This window comes from Oncorhynchus gorbuscha, linkage group LG13 (genome assembly GCF_021184085.1).
Source record: "Oncorhynchus gorbuscha isolate QuinsamMale2020 ecotype Even-year linkage group LG13, OgorEven_v1.0, whole genome shotgun sequence".
Lineage (NCBI taxonomy): Eukaryota > Metazoa > Chordata > Actinopteri > Salmoniformes > Salmonidae > Oncorhynchus > Oncorhynchus gorbuscha.
Genome location: NC_060185.1, coordinates 12,632,831 through 12,654,610, shown reverse-complemented (window position 1 = coordinate 12,654,610; position 21,780 = coordinate 12,632,831). Strand labels below are relative to the sequence as shown.

General features: G+C 47.6%; 1 protein-coding gene across 1 annotated transcript in view; it reads right to left on the bottom strand.

The window, feature by feature from the left end:
- The window catches only part of lekr1 (leucine, glutamate and lysine rich 1), a 47,169-nt gene extending 42,112 nt beyond the window's left edge, over positions 1-5,057 (bottom strand). The window contains exon 1 of the mRNA XM_046296334.1: positions 4,965-5,057. The gene's annotated coding sequence lies outside the window, so the exon portion shown is untranslated. The remainder of the gene's footprint in view (positions 1-4,964) is intronic.
- Positions 5,058-21,780: the final 16,723 nt, after the last annotated feature.

Genomic DNA, 21,780 nt, shown 5'->3' with positions numbered 1-21,780 from the left:
TCATCTACACCCTGTCATAGAGACTACCTGCTAGGGGAGTTCCTATCTCATCTACACCCTGTCATAGAGACTACCTGCTCAGGGAGTTCCTATCTCATCTACACCCTGTCATAGAGACTACCTGCTCAGGGAGTTCCTATCTCATCTACACCCTGTCATAGAGACTACCTGCTAGGGGAGTTCCTATCCCATCTACACCCTGTCATAGAGACCACCTGCTAGGGGAGTTCCTATCCCATCTACACCCTGTCATAGAGACTACCTGCTAGGGGAGTTCCTATCCCATCTACACCCTGTCATAGAGACTACCTGCTAGGGGAGTTCCTATCTCATCTACACCCTGTCATAGAGACTACCTGCTAGGGGAGTTCCTATCCCATCTACACCCTGTCATAGAGACTACCTGCTAGGGGAGTTCCTATCTCATCTACACCCTGTCATAGAGACTACCTGCTAGGGGAGTTCCTATCTCATCTACACCCTGTCATAGAGACTACCTGCTAGGGAGTTCCTATCTCATCTACACCCTGTCATAGAGACTACCTGCTAGGGGAGTTCCTATCTCATCTACACCCTGTCATAGAGACTACCTGCTAGGGGAGTTCCTATCTCATCTACACCCTGTCATAGAGACTACCTGCTAGGGGAGTTCCTATCTTATCTACACCCTGTCATAGAGACTACCTGCTAGGGAGTTCCTATCTCATCTACACCCTGTCATAGAGACTACCTGCTAGGGAGTTCCTATCTCATCTACACCCTGTCATAGAGACTACCCCTCATCACCCTGTAGAGACTACCTGCTAGGGAGTTCCTATCCCATCTACACCCTGTCATAGAGACTACCTGCTAGGGGAGTTCCTATCCCATCTACACCCTGTCATAGAGACTACCTGCTAGGGAGTTCCTATCCTCATCTACACCCTGTCATAGAGACTACCTGCTAGGGAGTTCCTATCTCATCTACACCCTGTCATAGAGACTACCTGCTGGGGAGTTCCTATCCCATCTACACCCTGTCATAGAGACTACCTGCTAGGGAGTTCCTATCTCATCTACACCCTGTCATAGAGACTACCTGCTAGGAGGGGAGTTCTATCTCATCTACACCCTGTCATAGAGACTACCTGCTAGGGAGTTCCTATCTCATCTACACCCTGTCATAGAGACTACCTGCTAGGGGAGTTCCTATCTCATCTACACCCTGTCATAGAGACTACCTGCTAGGGAGTTCCTATCTTATCTACACCCTGTCATAGAGACTACCTGCTAGGGGAGTTCCTATCTCATCTACACCCTGTCATAGAGACTACCTGCTAGGGGAGTTCCTATCTCATCTACACCCTGTCATAGAGACTACCTGCTAGGGGAGTTCCTATCTCATCTACACCCTGTCATAGAGACTACCTGCTCAGGGAGTTCCTATCTCATCTACACCCTGTCATAGAGACTACCTGCTAGGGGAGTTCCTATCCCATCTACACCCTGTCATAGAGACTACCTGCTAGGGGAGTTCCTATCTCATCTACACCCTGTCATAGAGACTACCTGCTAGGGGAGTTCCTATCTCATCTACACCCTGTCATAGAGACTACCTGCTAGGGGAGTTCCTATCTCATCTACACCCTGTCATAGAGACTACCTGCTAGGGGAGTTCCTATCTCATCTACACCCTGTCATAGAGACTACCTGCTAGGGGAGTTCCTATCTACCTTTATGGATGGGGAAGTGATTTCCCCCTTCCTCTCTCCTCTCTCAGCCCCGGGGGGGAGGAACATGACAGAGCGGACAGGTGATGGGACACCTGATAAGTACATATGACACCACGTCGGACAGACATCCCCATGAATCAAATCAAATCAAATTTGACAAGTTTATTTGTCATTCACACAGTACATGTGGTTCAGGTTCATCTCCCCACATTGCAACAACAGGAGAATATTAAAGTAATTTGAATATTCAGTGTAATAAAATATAAAATACAATTTAGAAGAAAAATATAAACACAACATGTGAAGTGTTGGTCCCATGTTTCATGAGCTGGAATAAAAGATCCCAGAAATGTTTCATACGCACAAAAAGCTCATTTCTCTCAAATGTTTGTTTTGTTTACATCCCTGTTTGTGAGCATTTCTCCTTTGCCAAGATAATCCATCCACATTGAGACAGAGCAACACACTGAGACAGAGCAACACACTGAGACAGAGCAACACACTGAGACAGAGCAACACACTGAGACAGAGCAACACACTGAGACAGAGCAACACACTGAGACAGAGCAACACACTGAGACAGAGCAACACACTGAGACAGAGCAACACACTGAGACAGAGCAACACGCTGAGACAGGGCAACACACTGAGACAGAGCAACACACTAAGACAGAGCAACACACTGAGACAGAGCAACACACTGAGACAGAGCAACACACTGAGACAGAGCAACACACTGAGACAGAGCAACACACTGAGACAGGGCAACACACTGAGACAGAGCAACACACTGAGACAGAGCAACACACTGAGACAGAGCAACACATTGAGACAGAGCAACACACTGAGACAGAGCAACACACTGAGACAGAGCAACACACTGAGACAGAGCAACACACTGAGACAGAGCAACACACTGAGACAGAGCAACACACTGAGACAGGGCAACACACTGAGACAGGGCAACACACTTAGACAGAGCAACACACTGAGACAGAGCAACACACTTAGACAGAGCAACACACTGAGACAGGGCAACACACTGAGACAGGGCAACACACTGAGACAGGGCAACACACTGAGACAGGGCAACACACTTAGACAGAGCAACACACTGAGACAGAGCAACACACTTAGACAGAGCAACACACTGAGACAGGGCAACACACTGAGACAGGGCAACACACTGAGACAGGGCAACACACTTAGACAGAGCAACACACTGAGACAGGGCAACACACTGAGACAGAGCAACACACTAAGACAGGGCAACACACTAAGACAGGGCAACACGGGAGTCCCACGTAGGGCCAGAAAGAACCTGAGGGGAGTTCCACAGGGAAGTGGTCATATGACTACCATTGCAGCATCACCTGCATGTCTCATCAATACATTTGGGACTCAGTGGCGTATATTCATGGATACCAAGGACAGCCAGGCTTTCCCAAGAAAAAAAAGGAAAAAAATATACAATTATTCATCTTTCGTCTCTGTGTTTCACAGTGTTCCTTAAATTTGCAAGAAGCTCATTGAATCTCACGGGAGAAAGCGTCCGAGCGAGATAAACAGGTAACCTCTGTCTCTATGTGTAGGCCATCTTTCTGATGCTGTCTGGTAAGTATGACATTGTTTCTGCCCGCAGCATTGAATGCAAAGGAAGCCAGTGAGCATTTGGCCTCCCTTGATAAAAAAGTATAAAATAACACCCAATCAGCATTAAGCTAAACTGAGTCAGCTGACCTGTGATTGGTCCTGGTGCACCAGCTTGGATTTGGCTTTTATCCTACCACATCGCATCAAGAGAAATACATCATTGACAGAAAAACTTGAATTGTTGCATCCCATTGTGTTGTTGTCCTCTGGTAGCTAGCTAGCTAAAAAAGGCCCTTAACTAAATTAGCCATGGATGGAGATAGAGATTTGGACTTGTGGTTTTACTTATTAATTCTCCATACTGATTATAACTCCGATTCTACCTAGAAGTCAAGTAAAGCTGTGTTCAAAGCCTTTGACGCCACAGGCTGGCAAATGGACAGCAGACAAAATAACATTCTTCTGAATCCATCCATTAAAAAGCCCACCGCCATAACCTGATCACACAGAGCAGTGAGATCATGTGTTGTTGTACCGCAGAGGCAGGAACATATCTGGAATACCCCAGGGACAGACTTGAGGGAGGGACACCAACATTACGTTGTAATTGAACACACCAGGATGTCAGCGGCAGCTCTGGGAAACATTTACAACCCAACCCTAAGATATATTTACTGTATGAGAGAACAACCCCAGACCAGATGATCTCTCTAAGAACCCTGCTGCTGTGTGGAGGATATTGGGTGTTTCTGTCGGGGTGTGTGTGTGTGTGTGTGTGTGTGTGTGTGTGTGTGTGTGTGTGTGTGTGTGTGTGTGTGTGTGTGTGTGTGTGTGTGTGTGTGTGTGCGTGCGTGCGTGCGTGCGTGCGTGCGTGCGTGCGTGCGTGCGTGCGTGCGTGCGTGCGTGCGTGCGTGCGTGTGTGTGTGCGTGTGTAAAAGTGGAGCTGTATCAGACGCTCAGCCAGCTCAGAAGTGCTTCCATCTGCCTCTGAGATTTTGACACGAGACTCAGTCAATCAGTTAATATCTTTCTGATACCTCTCTGGGCAACACACAACAAAGGGGAGGGGTGGGTGGAGATGAGAGGAGAGACTCACATGAGACTTACTGCTGTGTCAATGACACATTCCCGTAGCTTACAGGATATCTTCATAATATTAGTCCTGTAAACATACACTGACTAATATCATGATCATATCTCTCAGTCTGTGGCTGCCACTACAGGGAATAGAGGAGGGAATAGCAGGAGGGGAGGGGAGAGGGAGAGGGAGGGGAGGAATATGAAGAGGGGATGGTAGGAGGAGGGGAGGAATATGAGGAGGGGAGAAGGAAGAGGTGGGGAGGGGATGAGGAATATGAGGAGGATGAGGTGGGGAGGGGAGGAATATGAGGAGGGGAGGAGGAGGAGGTGGGGAGGGGAGGAATATGAGGAGGAGGTGGGGAGGAGGAAGGGAGGAATATGAGGAAGGGAGGAGAAATATGAAGAGGGGTGAAGGAGGAGGAGGAGGGGAGGAATAGGAGGACGCGAGGGGGAAGCGGACATTCCCCAAACACCGGTTCAAAACTTCAACCATGCGGGGGCTTAGCAGAGGTGACTCAAACAGAGGTGTCCTCTCCTCTCCTCCGTTCCTCTCTGGGCTTTGACTCAGATGTTACCTACCTGAGAAGTCCCTCTCTGTGCTCCCTCTGGACGTGTGTCTGTTGGTTCACCAGCTCTTCTGTCTTTCTGCTCTGAACTCTGGAAGACACAGACCATGCTTCAGTCAGATGTTCTCTCAGTGTGTTTGTGTGCATGCATGTGGTGTGTGTGTGTGTGTGTGTGTGTGTGTGTGTGTGTGTGTGTGTGTGTGTGTGTGTGTGTGTGTGTGTGTGTGTGTGTGTGTGTGTGTGTGTGTGTGTGTGCGTGCGTGTGCGTGTGCGTGTGTGTGTGTGTGTGTGTTTGCGCGCATGGGTTAACTCGATTGTAATTTTATATTAAATAAATATGTGTGTATACATATATATATATATATACCAGTCCCTACGCAACATTATCCATTTATTTAAAAGAAAATGTTACCTTTATTTAACTAGGCAAGTCAGTTAAGAACAAGTTCTTATTTTTAATGACAGCATAGGAACAGTGGGTTAACTGCCTTCTTCAGGGGCAGAAAGACATATTTTTACCTTGTCAGCTCAGGGATTCGATCTCGCAACCTTTTGGTTACTATGCCAATGCACTAACCACTAGTCTACCTGCCACCCCATGAAGCACACACGAGACCATATGTGTCCTGCTAACCCTCACTTTCCTATACACCCCATAAACACAACCCCCCTCTACCTCTCTCTAGCACGCACGCACACCCACCCACCTCCCCTTGTAGCTGGTGTTTGGAGAATATTGGATGTTGGTCGTGGAGGGCCGGCAAACCGTGCCAATATATCCTCCGAACAACTGGTTACCAACAAATTCAAATAATGATTGACATTATTTGCAACCTTCCAGGATATATAGTTCCAACACAAATCTAGGGTTGCAACCCAACCCGGCTGGTCGTTCTATCGGTTAGGTTGCCGGAGACACCACCCAGTCATAAAGTCATTTTATTCTATATCTACCGGCTGCAACCTAAACCCAGGACACTTCCATTAGTATGAAATGTTACGTTTCGTATGGAATGTATACATTTGTGGATGTCCATCATCCATTTCGTATGATTAGTTACGAATTGCAATTCGTACAATATGTTACGAATTAGCAAAATGTATCTGTTACGAATTCCAATTTGTTGTGGCTAAGGTTAGCTAGGGGGCTAGGTTGCTATCGCTAATGTTATCTAGGTGGCTAACGTTAGCTAGGGGGCTAGGTTGCTATCGCTAATGTTATCTAGGTGGCTAAGGTTAGCTAAGCTAGGTGTTAAGGGTTAGGGTTAAGGTTAGGAGTTAGGTTAAAGAGGGGCCTTCTCCCCGTCTTTTATTTTCTGTGTCTTGGCCTGGGCCTTCTTCCCCTCTTTTATTTTCTGTGTCTTGGCCTGGGCCTTCTTCCCCTCTTTTATTTTCTGTGTCTTGGCCTGGGCCTTCTTCCCCTCTTTTATTTTCTGTGTCTTGGCCTGGGCCTTCTTCCCCCTTTTATTTTCTGTGTCTTGGCCTGGGCCTTCTTCCCCTCTTTTATTTTCTGTGTCTTGGCCTGGGCCTTCTTCCCCTCTTTTATTTTCTGTGTCTTGGCCTGGGCCTTCTCCCCCTCTTTTATTTTCTGTGTCTTGGCCTGGGCCTTCTTCCCCTCTTTTATTTTCTGTGTCTTGGCCTGGGCCTTCTTCCCCTCTTTTATTTTCTGTGTCTTGGCCTGGGCCTTCTTCCCCTCTTTTATTTTCTGTGTCTTGGCCTGGGCCTTCTTCCCCTCTTTTATTTTCTGTGTCTTGGCCTGGGCCTTCTCCCCCTCTTTTATTTTCTGTGTCTTGGCCTGGGCCTTCTTCCCATCTTTTATTTTCTGTGTCTTGGCCTGGGCCTTCTCCCCATCTTTTATTTTTTATAGACATTTGACTCGTCTGTTTTCCTTCCCTCTCTCCTTTTTTTATCTTCTTGTGCATCTCTTTCCCAGGGTCAGAGTTGGCATGCATGGGAGGTGGTTCCCAACTGGGCTTGTTTGTTTCTCCTACGTACCCCCCACCTCCCCCTACCCTCGGCACGCTGGGGCATGTCTCCCGACAAGAGCTCAGATTAGAACTGCTGTCCTCATTAACACCACACATGATACACGAGACAGAGTACACATGTGTGTGTTTAATGGAGTAGAGTGGTAAGGATGGCTCCCACCCCCATTAACATAAGACATGTCTCTCTCTCTCTCTCTCTCTCTCTCTCTCTCTCTCTGTCTCTCTCTCTGTCTCTCTCTCTCTCTCTCTCTCTCTCTCTCTCTCTCTCTCTCTCTCTCTCTCTCTCTCTCTCTCTCTCTCTCTCTCTCTCTCTCTCTCTCTCTCTCTCTCTCTCTCTCTCTCTCTCTCTCTCTCTCTCTCTGTGTGTGTGTCTGATTGTTGTGTGTTATTGTAAGCAGAGATAGCAGCATGTCACATTGGCCACATCCCTATCAAACAGCAGGTTAACCTAACCTTGTGACTGCCTCCACTCCACTCACATGGCAGATACCACTACCAGGGAAGAATGAGATATGGTACTGAGTGAAAGGGAGGAGGGAGAGGGTTTGATAGAAAGGGATGAGAGAAGAGGAGTGGTGTTAATATGATCAGATGCAGCAAATGGATCGAGAGAAAAGGTGCATTATGACAAAAAGGGATGAAATGAGAGGAGAAGAGGAAGAGGAGGAGTGTATTTGTGACAGCGGTCAGGTCATGGAGACCTGAGCGAGGGGTCAGGCCAGGAGCAAGATATTGTAGAAAGGACCCGAGATAACATGGACTTTCTCTCTTTCTGTCTCTCCAAACGTTCTTCTGTCTCTCCAAATGTTCTACTGGCTCCCTAAATGTACAAAAACACACATGCACGCACATGAGGATCACAAACATTGCTTGCTTTCTTCCTCTCGTCCACATGCCCTCGTCCTCTTATCTCTCTCTCCCTGCCACATTCTCTCTTTCATCGCTCTCCTATAATCCCCATTTCATCCTGGCCCCTTCCCTTTGTTGAGGCAGAGGAAGCAGTGTGTTGAGGCAGATGAAGCAGTGTGTTGAAGCAGTGTGTTGAGGCAGAAGAAGCAGTGTGTTGAGGCAGAGGAAGCAGTGTGTTGAGGCAGAGGAAGCAGTGTGTTGAGGCAGAGGAAGCAGTGTGTTGAGGCAGAGGAAGCAGTGTGTTGAGGCAGATGAAGCAGTGTGTTGAGGCAGAGGAAGCAGTGTGTTGAGCCAGATGAAGCAGTGTGTTGAGGCAGAGGAAGCAGTGTGTTAAGGCAGATGAAGCAGTGTGTTGAGGCAGATGAAGCAGTGTGTTGAGGCAGAGGAAGCAGTGTGTTGAGGCAGATGAAGCAGTGTGTTGAGGCAGAGGAAGCAGTGTGTTAAGGCAGATGAAGCAGTGTGTTGAGGCAGAGGAAGCAGTGTGTTGAGGCAGATGAAGCAGTGTGTTGAGGCAGATGAAGCAGTGTGTTGAGGCAGAGGAAGCAGTGTGTTGAGGCAGATAAAGCAGTGTGTTGAGGCAGAGGAAGCAGTGTGTTGAGGCAGATAAAGCAGTGTGTTGAGGCAGATGAAGCAGTGTGTTGAGGCAGAGGAAGCAGTGTGTTAAGGCAGATGAAGCAGTGTGTTGAGGCAGATAAAGCAGTGTGTTGAGGCAGAGGAAGCATTACATTTACATTTAAATCATTTAGCAGACGCTCTTATCCAGAGCGACTTACAAATTGGTGCATTCACCTTATGACATCCAGTGGAACAGTCACTTTACAATAGTGCATCTAAATCTTAAAGGGGGGGGGTGAGAGGGATTACTTATCCTATCCTAGGTATTCCTTAAAGAGGTGGGGTTTCAGGTGTCTCCGGAAGGTGGTGATTGACTCCGCTGTCCTGGCGTCGTGAGGGAGTTTGTTCCACCATTGGGGGGCCAGAGCAGCGAACAGTTTTGACTGGGCTGAGCGGGAGCTGTACTTCCTCAGTGGTAGGGAGGCGAGCAGGCCAGAGGTGGATGAACGCAGTGCCCTTGTTTGGGTGTAGGGCCTGATCAGAGCCTGGAGGTACTGAGGTGCCGTTCCCCTCACAGCTCCGTAGGCAAGCACCATGGTCTTGTAGCGGATGCGAGCTTCAACTGGAAGCCAGTGGAGAGAACGGAGGAGCGGGGTGACGTGAGAGAACTTGGGAAGGTTGAACACCAGACGGGCTGCGGCATTCTGGATGAGTTGAAGGGGTTTAATGGCACAAGCAGGGAGCCCAGCCAACAGCGAGTTGCAGTAATCCAGACGGGAGATGACAAGTGCCTGGATTAGGACCTGCGCCGCTTCCTGTGTGAGGCAGGGTCGTACTCTGCGGATGTTGTAGAGCATGAACCCACAGGAACGGGCCACCGCCTTGATGTTGGTTGAGAACGATAGGGTGTTGTACAGGATCACGCCAAGGTTCTTAGCGCTTTGGGAGGAGGACACAATGGAGTTGTCAACCATGATGGCGAGATCATGGAACGGGCAGTCCTTCCCCGGGAGGAAGAGCAGCTCCGTCTTGCCGAGGTTCAGCTTGAGGTGGTGATCCGTCATCCACACTGATATGTCTGCCAGACATGCAGAGATGCGATTCGCCACCTGGTCATCAGAAGGGGGAAAGGAGAAGATGAATTGTGTGTGTCGTCTGCATAGCAATGATAGGAGAGACCATGTGAGGTTATGACAGAGCCATGTGACTTGGTGTATAGCGAGAATAGGAGAAGGCCTAGAACAGAGCCCTGGGGGACACCAGTGGTGAGAGCGCGTGGTGAGGAGACAGATTCTCGCCACGCCACCTGGTAGGAGCGACCTGTCAGGTAGGACGCAATCCAAGCGTGGGCCGCGCCGGAGATGCCCAACTCGGAGAGGGTGGAGAGGAGGATCTGATGGTTCACAGTATCAAAGGCAGCCGATAGATCTAGAAGGATGAGAGCAGAGGAGAGAGAGTTAGCTTTAGCAGTGCGGAGCGCCTCCGTGATACAGAGGAGAGCAGTCTCAGTTGAATGACTAGTCTTGAAACCTGACTGATTTGGATCAAGAAGGTCATTCAGAGAGAGATAGCGGGAGAGCTGGCCAAGGACGGCACGTTCAAGAGTTTTGGAGAGAAAAGAAAGAAGGGATACTGGTCTGTAATTGTTGACATCGGAGGGATCGAGTGTAGGTTTTTTCAGAAGGGGTGCAACTCTCGCTCTCTTGAAGACGGAAGGGACGTAGCCAGCGGTCAGGGATGAGTTGATGAGCGAGGTGAGGTAAGGGAGAAGGTCTCCGGAAATGGTCTGGAGAAGAGAGGAGGGGATAGGGTCAAGCGGGCAGGTTGTTGGGCGGCCGGCCGTCACAAGACGCGAGATTTCATCTGGAGAGAGAGGGAGAAAGAGGTCAGAGCACAGGGTAGGGCAGTGTGAGCAGAACCAGTGGTGTCGTTTGACTTAGCAAACGAGGATCGGATGTCGTCGACCTTCTTTTCAAAATGGTTGACGAAGTCATCTGCAGAGAGGGAGGAGGGGGGGGAGGGGGAGGAGGATTCAGGAGGGAGGAGAAGGTGGCAAAGAGCTTCCTAGGGTTAGAGGCAGATGCTTGGAATTTAGAGTGGTAGAAAGTGGCTTTAGCAGCAGAGACAGAGGAGGAAAATGTAGAGAGGAGGGAGTGAAAGGATGCCAGGTCCGCAGGGAGGCGAGTTTTCCTCCATTTCCGCTTGGCTGCCCGGAGCCCTGTTCTGTGAGCTCGCAATGAGTCATCGAGCCACGGAGCGGGAGAGGAGGACCGAGCCGGCCTGGAGGATAGCAGTGTGTTGAGGCAGAGGAAGCAGTGTGTTGAGGCAGTCTGGACTGGAGGAAGCAGTATGTTGAGGCAGTCTGGACTGGAGGAAGCAGTGTGTTGAGGCAGAGGAAGCAGTGTGTTGAGGCAGATGAAGCAGTATGTCGAGGCAGTCTGGACTGGAGGAAGCAGTATATTGAGGCAGTCTGGACTGGAAGAAGCAGTGTGTTGAGGCAGGCTGGACTGGAGGAAGCAGTGTGTTGAGGCAGGCTGGACTGGAGGAAGCAGTGTGTTGAGGCAGGCTGTCCACTGCTGTCTAGATCCTCCTCTCCTCATATCAATATCTTAACACTGCTGTCTAGATCCTCCTCTCCTCGTATCAATACCTTCACACTGCTGTCTAGATCCTCCTCTCCTCGTATCAATACCTTTACACTGCTGTCTAGATCCTCCTCTCCTCTCCTTGTATCAATACCTTTACACTGCTGTCTAGATCCTCCTCTCCTCTCCTTGTATCAATCCCTTTACACTGCTATCTAGATCCTCCTCTCCTCGTATCAATACCTTTACACTGCTGTCTAGATCCTCCTCTCCTTGTATCAATACCTTTACACTGATGTCTAGATCCTCCTCTCCTCGTATCAATACCTTTACACTGCTGTCTATATCCTCCTCTCCTCGTATCAATACCTTTACACTGCTGTCTAGATCCTCCTCTCCTCGTATCAATACCTTTACACTGCTGTCTAGATCCTCCTCTCCTCATATCAATACCTTTACACTGATGTCTAGATCCTCCTCTTCTCTCCTCATATCAATACCTTTACACTGATGTCTAGATCCTCCTCTCCTCTCCTCATATCAATACCTTTACACTGCTGTCAAGATCCTCCTCTCCTCATATCAATACCTTTACAGTGCTGTCTAGATCCTCCTCTCCTCTCCTCGTATCAATACCTTTACACTGCTGTCTAGATCCTCCTCTCCTCGTATCAATACCTTCACACTGCTGTCTAGATCCTCCTCTCCTCGTATCAATACCTTTACACTGCTGTCTAGATCCCCCTCTCCTCATATCAATACCTTTACACTGCTGTCTAAATCCTCCTCTCCTCTCCTTGTATCAATACAGTTACACTGATGTCTAGATCCTCCTCTCCTCTCCTCATATCAATACCTTTACACTGCTGTCAAGATCCTCCTCTCCTCATATCAATACCTTTACACTGCTGTCTAGATCTTCCTCTCCTCTCCTCATATCAATACCTTTACACTGCTGTCTAGATCCTCCTCTCCTCTCCTCGTATCAATACCTTTACACTGCTGTCTTGATCCTCTTCTCCTCTCCTCGTATCAATACCTTTACACTGCTGGCGAGAGCCTCCTCTCCTCTCCTCGTATCAATACAGTTACACTGATGTCTAGATCCTCCTCTCCTCTCCTTGTTTCAATACCTTTACACTGCTGTCTAGATCCTCCTCTCCTCTCCTCATATCAATACCTTTACACTGCTGTCTAGATCCTCCTCTCCTCGTATCAATACCTTTACACTGCTGTCTAGATCCTCCACTCCTCGTATCAATACCTTCACACTGCTGTCTAGATCCTCCTCTCCTCGTATCAATACCTTCACACTGCTGTCTAGATCCTCCTCTCCTCGTATCAATACCTTCACACTGCTGTCTAGATCATCCTCTCCTCGTATCAATACCTTTACACTGCTGTCTAGATCCTCCTCTCCTCTCCTCATATCAATACCTTTACACTGCTGTCGAGAGCCTCCTCTCCTCTCCTCGTATCAATACAGTTACACTGATGTCTAGATCCTCCTCTCCTCTCCTTGTATCAATACCTTTACACTGCTGTCTAGATCCTCCTCTCCTCTCCTCATATCAATACCTTTACACTGCTGTCGAGATCCTCCTCTCCTCTCCTCGTATCAATACCTTTACACTGCTGTCTCGATCCTCCTCTCCTCTCCTCATATCAATACAGTTACACTGATGTCTAGATCCTCCTCTCCTCGTATCAATACCTTTACACTGCTGTCTAGATCCTCCTCTCCTCTCCTTGTATCAATACCTTTACACTGCTGTCTAGATCCTCCTCTCCTCGTATCAATACCTTTACACTGCTGTCTAGATCCTCCTCTCCTCGTATCAATACCTTCACACTGCTGTCTAGATCCTCCTCTCCTCGTATCAATACCTTTACACTGATGTCTAGATCCTCCTCTCCTCGTATCAATACCTTTACACTGCTGTCTAGATCCTCCTCTCCTCTCCTCGTATCAATACCTTTACAACGATGTCTAGATCCTCCTCTCCTCGTATCAATACCTTTACACTGCTAACTAGATCCTCCTCTCCTCATATCAATACCTTCACACTGCTGTCTAGATCCTCCTCTCCTCTCCTCGTATCAATACCTTTACACTGCTGTCTAGATCCTCCTCTCCTCGTATCAATACCTTCACACTGCTGTCTAGATCCTCCCTCCTCTCCTCTCCTCGTAGATCAATACCTTTACACTGATGTCTAGATCCTCCTCTCCTTGTATCAATACCTTTACACTGCTGTCTAGATCCTCCTCTCCTCGTATCAATACCTTCACACTGCTGTCTAGATCCTCTCCTCTCCTCCCTCCTCTCCTTGTATCTATACCTTTACACTGCTGTCAAGATCCTCCTCTCCTCATATCAATACCTTTACACTGCTGTCTAGATCCTCCTCTCCTCTCCTCGTATCAATACCTTCACACTGCTGTCTAGATCCTCCTCTCCTCTCCTCGTATCAATACCTTTACACTGCTGTCTAGATCCTTCTCTCCTCGTATCAATACCTTTACACTGCTGTCTAGATTCTCCTCTCCTCGTATCAATACCTTTATACTGCTGTCTAGATCCTCCTCTCCTCTCCTCATATCAATACCTTTACACTGCTGTCAAGATCCTCCTCTCCTCATATCAATACCTTTACACTGCTGTCTAGATCTTCCTCTCCTCTCCTCATATCAATACCTTTACACTGCTGTCTAGATCCTCCTCTCCTCTCCTCGTATCAATACCTTTACACTGCTGTCTTGATCCTCTTCTCCTCTCCTCGTATCAATACCTTTACACTGCTGGCGAGAGCCTCCTCTCCTCTCCTCGTATCAATACAGTTACACTGATGTCTAGATCCTCCTATCCTCTCCTTGTTTCAATACCTTTACACTGCTGTCTAGATCCTCCTCTCCTCTCCTCATATCAATACCTTTACACTGCTGTCTAGATCCTCCTCTCCTCGTATCAATACCTTTACACTGCTGTCTAGATCCTCCACTCCTCGTATCAATACCTTCACACTGCTGTCTAGATCCTCCTCTCCTCGTATCAATACCTTCACACTGCTGTCTAGATCCTCCTCTCCTCGTATCAATACCTTCACACTGCTGTCTAGATCATCCTCTCCTCGTATCAATACCTTTACACTGCTGTCTAGATCCTCCTCTCCTCTCCTCATATCAATACCTTTACACTGCTGTCGAGAGCCTCCTCTCCTCTCCTCGTATCAATACAGTTACACTGATGTCTAGATCCTCCTCTCCTCTCCTTGTATCAATACCTTTACACTGCTGTCTAGATCCTCCTCTCCTCTCCTCATATCAATACCTTTACACTGCTGTCGAGATCCTCCTCTCCTCTCCTCGTATCAATACCTTTACACTGCTGTCTCGATCCTCCTCTCCTCTCCTCATATCAATACAGTTACACTGATGTCTAGATCCTCCTCTCCTCGTATCAATACCTTTACACTGCTGTCTAGATCCTCCTCTCCTCTCCTTGTATCAATACCTTTACACTGCTGTCTAGATCCTCCTCTCCTCGTATCAATACCTTTACACTGCTGTCTAGATCCTCCTCTCCTCGTATCAATACCTTCACACTGCTGTCTAGATCCTCCTCTCCTCGTATCAATACCTTTACACTGATGTCTAGATCCTCCTCTCCTCGTATCAATACCTTTACACTGCTGTCTAGATCCTCCTCTCCTCTCCTCGTATCAATACCTTTACAACGATGTCTAGATCCTCCTCTCCTCGTATCAATACCTTTACACTGCTAACTAGATCCTCCTCTCCTCATATCAATACCTTCACACTGCTGTCTAGATCCTCCTCTCCTCTCCTCGTATCAATACCTTTACACTGCTGTCTAGATCCTCCTCTCCTCGTATCAATACCTTCACACTGCTGTCTAGATCCTCCTCTCCTCTCCTCGTATCAATACCTTTACACTGATGTCTAGATCCTCCTCTCCTTGTATCAATACCTTTACACTGCTGTCTAGATCCTCCTCTCCTCGTATCAATACCTTCACACTGCTGTCTAGATCCTCCTCTCCTCTCCTTGTATCTATACCTTTACACTGCTGTCAAGATCCTCCTCTCCTCATATCAATACCTTTACACTGCTGTCTAGATCCTCCTCTCCTCTCCTCGTATCAATACCTTCACACTGCTGTCTAGATCCTCCTCTCCTCTCCTCGTATCAATACCTTTACACTGCTGTCTAGATCCTTCTCTCCTCGTATCAATACCTTTACACTGCTGTCTAGATTCTCCTCTCCTCGTATCAATACCTTTATACTGCTGTCTAGATCCTCCTCTCCTCTCCTCGTATCAATACCTTTACACTGCTGTCTCGATCCTCCTCTCCTCTCCTCATATCAATACCTTTACACTGCTGTCTAGATCCTCCTCTCCTCGTATCAATACCTTCACACTGCTGTCTAGATCCTCCTCTCCTCGTATCAATACCTTTACACTGCTGTCTAGATCCTCCTCTCCTCTCCTCATATCAATACCTTCACACTGCTGTCTAGATCCTCCTCTCCTCGTATCAATACATTTACACTGCTGTGTAGATCCTCCTCTCCTCTCCTCGTATCAATACAGTTACACTGATGTCTAGATCCTCCTCTCCTTGTATCAATACCTTTACACTGCTGTCTAGATCCTCCTCTCCTCTCCTCATATCAATACATTTACACTGCTGTCGAGAGCCTCCTCTCCTCTCCTCGTATCAATACAGTTACACTGATGTCTAGATCCTCCTCTCCTCTCCTTGTATCAATACCTTTACACTGCTGTCTCGATCCTCCTCTCCTCTCCTCATATCAATACAGTTACACTGATGTCTAGATCCTCCTCTCCTCGTATCAATACCTTTACACTGCTGTCTAGATCCTCCTCTCCTCGTATCAATACCTTTACACTGCTGTCTAGATGCTCCTCTCCTCGTATCAATACCTTCACACTGCTGTCTAGATCCTCCTCTCCTCGTATCAATACATTTACACTGCTGTGTAGATCCTCCTCTCCTCTCCTCGTATCAATACAGTTACACTGATGTCTAGATCCTCCTCTCCTCTCCTTGTATCAATACCTTTACACTGCTGTCTAGATCCTCCTCTCCTCTCCTCATATCAATACATTTACACTGCTGTCGAGAGCCTCCTCTCCTCTCCTCGTATCAATACAGTTACACTGATGTCTAGATCCTCCTCTCCTCTCCTCATATCAATACAGTTACACTGATGTCTAGATCCTCCTCTCCTCGTATCAATACCTTTACACTGCTGTCTAGATCCTCCTCTCCTCGTATCAATACCTTTACACTGCTGTCTAGATGCTCCTCTCCTCGTATCAATACCTTCACACTGCTGTCTAGATCCTCCTCTCCTCGTATCAATACCTTTACACTGCTTTCTAGATCCTCCTCTCCTTGTATCAATACCTCCACACTGCTGTCTAGATCCTCCTCTCCTCTCCTCGTATCAATACTTTACACTGCTGTCTAGATCCTCCTCTCCTCTCCTTGTATCAATATCTTCACACTGCTGTCTAGATTCTCCTCTCCTCGTATCAATACCTTTACACTGATGTCTAGATCCTCCTCTCCTTGTATCAATACCTTTACACTGCTGTCTAGATCCTCCTCTCCTCGTATCAATACCTTTACACTGCTAACTAGATCCTCCTCTCCTCGTATCAATACCTTCACACTGCTGTCTAGATCCTCCTCTCCTCTCCTCGTATCAATACCTTTACACTGCTGTCTAGATCCTCCTCTCCTCGTATCAATACCTTTACACTGCTGTCTAGATCCTCCTCTCCTCTCCTCATATCAATACCTTCATACTGCTGTCTAGATCCTCCTCTCCTCATATCAATACCTTTACACTGCTGTCTAGATCCTCCTCTCCTCATATCAATACCTTCACACTGCTGTCTAGATCCCCCTCTCCTCTCCTCATATCAATACCTTCACACTGCTGTCTAGATCCTCCTCTCCTCGTATCAATACCTTTACACTGCTGTCTAGATCCTCCTCTCCTCTCCTCATATCAATACCTTCACACTGCTGTCTAGATCCTCCTCTCCTCTCCTCATATCAATACCTTCACACTGCTGTCTAGATCCTCCTCTCCCGTATCAATAGCTTTACACTGCTGTCTAGATCCTCCTCTCCTCATATCAATACCTTTACACTGCTGTCTAGATCCTCCTCTCCTTGTATCAATACCTTCACACTGCTGTCTAGATCCTCCTATCCTCGTATCAATACCTTTACACTGCTGTCTAGATCCTCCTCTCTTCGTATCAATACCATTATGCTGCTGTCTAGATCCTCCTCTCCTCGTATCAATACCTTTACACTGCTGTCTAGATCCTCCTCTCCTTGTATCAATACCTTTACACTGCTGTCTAGATCCTCCTCTCCTCTCCTCGTATCAATACCTTTACACTGCTGTCTAGATCCTCCTCTCCTTGTATCAATACCTTTACACTGCTGTCTAGATCCTCCTCTCCTCTCCTCATATCAATACCTTTACACTGCTGTCTAGATCCTCCTCTCCTCTCCTCGTATCAATACCTTTATACTGATGTCTAGATCCTCCTCTCCTCGTATCAATACCCTTACACTGCTGTCTAGATCCTCCTCTCCTCATATCAATACCTTCACACTGCTGTGTAAAGGTCAGTCTATGGGACATTTAAATGGATCATCTCACTCAGCTGTTTGTTCTATGGAGCGGTCTTTTACCAGCTCTCTTCTTTCTCACCTCACACATTGCCTCTCTCTATCTACTGCCTTCCTTTTCTCTCTCTCTCTCTCTCTGACTCTCCCTCTCCCCTCCTCTCTCTCTCTCTCTCTCTCTCTCTCTCTCTCTCTCTCTCTCTCTCTTGTATGATAATGGTGATGTGGGATTCTGTTTGAAGCTCAGTAATGGGGAACAAATGGAGCAGGAATCGGTTTATGTTGTTTGTGTGCCGGTGTCAGTGTGTGTGTGTGCGCGCGTGTGTGTGTGTGTGTGTGTGTGTGTGTGTGTGTGTGTGCGCGCGCGTGTGTGTGTGCGCGCGTGTCTGAGTGCATTTGGGTGTTTGTGAATCTGTGCGTGTGTATGTGTGTTTGCGGTTTACACACTGCGTTCCTTAAAGAAACAAACAAATTGTTCTGAGTCACCCTCAGACAGGCAAGCTGATCAGATTTCACGGCTCAGCTCATCTAGATTCCAAGCGTGTCTCTAAAACTCGCTCCAAACTGTTCCTGACATGTGTGTGTTTCCACAGCAACAGGCGGGTTCCACAGCAACACAAAAGGTATGGAGCAATGACTTCTGACTTCGAGGTCAGAGGTTGTGCAGTTGTCATGGTAACATCTCCCACACAAACACTGATACTTTACTTGATCTTTCAGAATCAATAAGAACTTGTAAATAAGCATTTCACTGTACTGTTTACACCTGTTGTATGCTGTGCACCCAACAATACTTTGATTTGATATAACACACAAGTACAGTGAAATGAGAAAGTAAGTAAGCCATATGCAGAGTCAGTTCCAGGGTCAGTAGCCATATGCAGAGTCAGTTCCAGGGTCAGTAGTTATATGCAGAGTCAGTTCCAGGGTCAGTAGCCATATGCAGAGTCAGTTCCAGGGTCAGTAGCCATATGCAGAGTCAGTTCCAGGGTCAGTAGTTATATGCAGAGTCAGTTCCAGGGTCAGTAGTTATATGCAGAGTCAGTTCCAGGGTCAGTAGTTATATGCAGAGTCCTTTCCAGGGTCAGTAGTTATATGCAGAGTCAGTTCCAGGTTCAGTAGCTATATGCAGAGTCAGTTCCACGGTCAGTAGCCATATGCAGAGTCAGTTCCAGGGTCAGTAGTTATATGCAGAGTCAGTTCCAGGGTCAGTAGTTATATGCAGAGTCAGTTCCAGGGTCAGTAGTTATATGCAGAGTCAGTTCCAGGGTCAGTAGTTATATGCAGAGTCCTTTCCAGGGTCAGTAGTTATATGCAGAGTCAGTTCCAGGTTCAGTAGCTATATGCAGAGTCAGTTCCACGGTCAGTAGCTATATGCAGAGTCAGTTCCAGGGTCAGTAGCTATATGCAGAGTCAGTTCCAGGGTCAGTAGCTATATGCAGAGTCCGTTCCAGGGTCAGTAGCCATATGCAGAGTCAGTTCCAGGGTCAGTAGCTATATGAAGAGTCAGTTCCAGGGTCAGTAGCTTTAAGCAGAGTCAGTTCCAGGGTCAGTAGCTATATGCAGAGTCAGTTCCAGGGTAAGTAGTTATATGCAGAGTCAGTTCCAGGGTCAGTAGCCATATGCAGAGTCAGTTCCAGGGTCAGTTCCAGGGTCAGTAGTTATATGCAGAGTCAGTTCCAGGGTCAGTAGCCATATGCAGAGTCAGTTCCAGGGTAAGTAGTTATATGCAGAGTCCGTTTCAGGGTCAGTAGCCATATGCAGAGTCAGTTCCAGGGTCAGTTCCAGGGTCAGTAGTTATATGCAGAGTCAGTTCCAGGGTCAGTAGTTATATGCAGAGTCAGTTCCAGGGTCAGTAGTTATATGCAGAGTCAGTTCCAGGGTCAGTAGTTATATGCAGAGTCAGTTCCAGGGTCAGTAGCCATATGCAGAGTCAGTTCCAGGGTCAGTAGTTATATGCAGAGTCAGTTCCAGGGTCAGTAGTTATATGCAGAGTCAGTTCCAGGGTCAGTAGTTATATGCAGAGTCAGTTCCAGGGTCAGTAGTTATATGCAGAGTCAGTTCCAGGGTCAGTAGTTATATGCAGAGTCAGTTCCAGGGTCAGTAGTTATATGCAGAGTCAGTTCCAGGGTCAGTAGCCATATGCAGAGTCAGTTCCAGGGTCAGTAGTTATATGCAGAGTCCGTTTCAGGGTCAGTAGTTATATGCAGAGTCCGTTTCAGGGTCAGTAGCCATATGCAGAGTCAGTTCCAGGGTCAGTAGTTATCTGCAGAGTCAGTTCCAGGGTCAGTAGCCATATGCAGAGTCTGTTCCAGGGTCAGTAGCCATATGCAGAGTCTGTCCCAGGGTCAGTAACTATATGCAGAGTCAGTTCCACGGTCAGTAGTTACATGCAGAGTCAGTTCCAGGGTCAGTAGCCATATGAAGAGTCAGTTCCAGGGTCAGTAGCCATATGCAGAGTCTGTCCCAGGGTCAGTAACTATATGCAGAGTCAGTTCCACGGTCAGTAGTTACATGCAGAGTCAGTTCCAGGGTCAGTAGCCATATGAAGAGTCAGTTCCAGGGTCAGTAGCTATATGCAGAGTCAGTTCCAGGGTAAGTAGTTATATGCAGAGTCAGTTCCAGGGTCAGTTCCAGGGTCAGTAGCTATATGCAGAGTCAGTTCCAGGGTCAGTAGCCATATGCAGAGTCAGTTCCAGGGTCAGTAGCCATATGCAGAGTCAGTTCCAGGGTAAGTTGTTATATGCAGAGTCAGTTCCAGGGTCAGTAGCTATATGCAGAGTCAGTTCCAGGGTAAGTAGTTATATGCAGAGTCAGTTCCAGGGTCAGTAGCTATATGCAGAGTCGGTTCCAGGGTCAGTAGCTATATGCAGAGTCAGTTCCAGGGTCAGTAGCTATATGCAGAGTCAGTTCCAGGGTAAGTAGTTATATGCAGAGTCGGTTCCAGGGTCAGTAGCCATATGCAGAGTCAGTTCCAGGGTAAGTAGTTATATGCAGAGTCAGTTCCAGGGTCAGTAGCTATATGCAGAGTCAGTTCCAGGGTCAGTAGCTACATGCAGAGTCAGTTCCAGAATCAGTAGTTATGCACAGGGTCAATTCCAGCATGAGTAGCCATATGCAGAGTCAGTTCCAGGGTCAGTAGTTATATGCAGAGTCAGTTCCAGGGTCAGTAGCCATATGCAGAGTCAGTTCCAGGGTCAGTAGTTATCTACAGAGTCAGTTCCAGGGTCAGTAGCCATATGCAGAGTCTGTTCCAGGGTCAGTAGCCATATGCAGAGTCTGTCCCAGGGTCAGTAACTATATGCAGAGTCAGTTCCACGGTCAGTAGTTACATGCAGAGTCAGTTCCAGGGTCAGTAACCATATGAAGAGTCAGTTCCAGGGTCAGTAGTTATATGAAGAGTCAGTTCCAGGGTCAGTAGCTTTAAGCAGAGTCAGTTCCAGGGTCAGTAGTTATATGAAGAGTCAGTTCCAGGGTCAGTAGCTATATGCAGAGTCAGTTCCAGGGTAAGTATTTATATGCAGAGTCAGTTCCAGGGTCAGTTCCAGGGTCAGTAGCTATATGCAGAGTCAGTTCCAGGGTCAGTAGCCATATGCAGAGTCAGTTCCAGGGTCAGTAGCCATATGCAGAGTCAGTTCCAGGGTAAGTAGTTATATGCAGAGTCAGTTCCAGGGTCAGTAGCTATATGCAGAGTCAGTTCCAGGGTAAGTAGTTATATGCAGAGTCAGTTCCAGGGTCAGTAGCTATATGCAGAGTCAGTTCCAGGGTCAGTAGCTATATGCAGAGTCAGTTCCAGGGTCAGTAGCTATATGCAGAGTCAGTTCCAGGGTAAGTAGTTATATGCAGAGTCAGTTCCAGGGTCAGTAGCCATATGCAGAGTTAGTTCCAGGGTAAGTAGTTATATGCAGAGTCAGTTCCAAGGTCAGTAGCTATATGCAGAGTCAGTTCCAGGGTCAGTAGCTATATGCAGAGTCAGTTCCAGAATCAGTAGTTATGCACAGGGTCAATTCCAGCATCAGTAGCCATATGCAGAGTCAGTTCCAGGGTCAGTAGTTATATGCAGAGTCAGTTCCAGGGTCAGTAGCCATAT